We start from the raw sequence: 1,300 nt of genomic DNA on the forward strand, positions 1-1,300 counted from the left end.
ATTTTTTCACCATATTACAATGGATAAAGGTAAAGAAATTTATACATATTTATGAACTCAACTGTACATACCATTTGTCATATATTTCTTTATTTCAGTCACATGCATAAACTTACAGCTAAGGATGCCAAAACGCTTATGCGATAGGGACAATACATACATCAGAATCAAACATAGTCTAAAGATTCAAACATTAAAACAAAACAAAAACAATCAAATAAGGTCAGGTTAATATTTAGGTATGCTAGGATTCTAAGATATTAAAATGTTGAGTTCCTTACTTACAGCTAGGTATGTGTATTGCTAATTTTAACAAAGTGTGATACTGCAATATTCGGCTACTTTACTATACTTACATATAAAAAAAACAGTAATAAACATTTTGAGTTAACAACATTTAAACATATAAATTATTATTTTTAACTAAACTTAATTAATCAGTATGCTTCATGCCTGTATGACAATGATGCTAACTGTACTTATTGAGATCAGTAGTACCTTACCTTTTATTACATATTTTAAAAGTTAATTACCTAACATTGTATTGATTATATTTTTACCTGTAAAACTATGCTTTGGCTGGTTTTTCTCACTCAAAGTTTGGTTTGTTCTTGTAGAATACAAGAGCGGTAGATAATGAGCGAAGTAAAATTCTTCACTTTTTAGAATTGCTGCTTTAATAAAGTCTTCGTCTCTGTCTGCTCTTACTATACAATACAACTACCTTTTGGTGAATATATAAAGAAATCACACATATAATAGTCATACCAGTGTCATACACTTGCACTTGAATTTGGGTATAATATAATATGGTTTGCTTCTTTTTAGTTCTGGTTGATCATTCACAAACTGCAAATATTACACTAATTATATTGTTGTTTATCAAAATCTACAATAGGTTGGTTTTTACAAGATACAGGACTTCTACTAACATTCTGACACATTCATTGCATATGTATAACAACACCGTCTACACTAGTGCACAACCAAGGCTTTCTTAGTCTCCTCGCCGAGTACCACTCTTGACACATTGATTGTTCTATTGTGTCACTACATAATTTAAAAATTTCTTTATCTGCCAACACAACATTAGCTTCATAAAAGTTTTTTAATGTTTTTTCTATAACTAGACTAGCTTCACTTTGGTACACATCAAACTCTTTTCTAAAAATACTAAAGTTTTCAAGACATGTAACACAATCTTCTTTTTGAATATTAATATCAGTGTGTTCTACTAAATTTTGGATAACTTTGCTAACGGAAATTTCAATATCTTCTGTACAATTTATTTCAGCAGCTT

This window comes from Cydia splendana, unplaced genomic scaffold (assembly GCF_910591565.1).
Source record: "Cydia splendana unplaced genomic scaffold, ilCydSple1.2 scaffold_81_ctg1, whole genome shotgun sequence".
Taxonomy (NCBI): Eukaryota; Metazoa; Arthropoda; class Insecta; order Lepidoptera; family Tortricidae; genus Cydia; species Cydia splendana.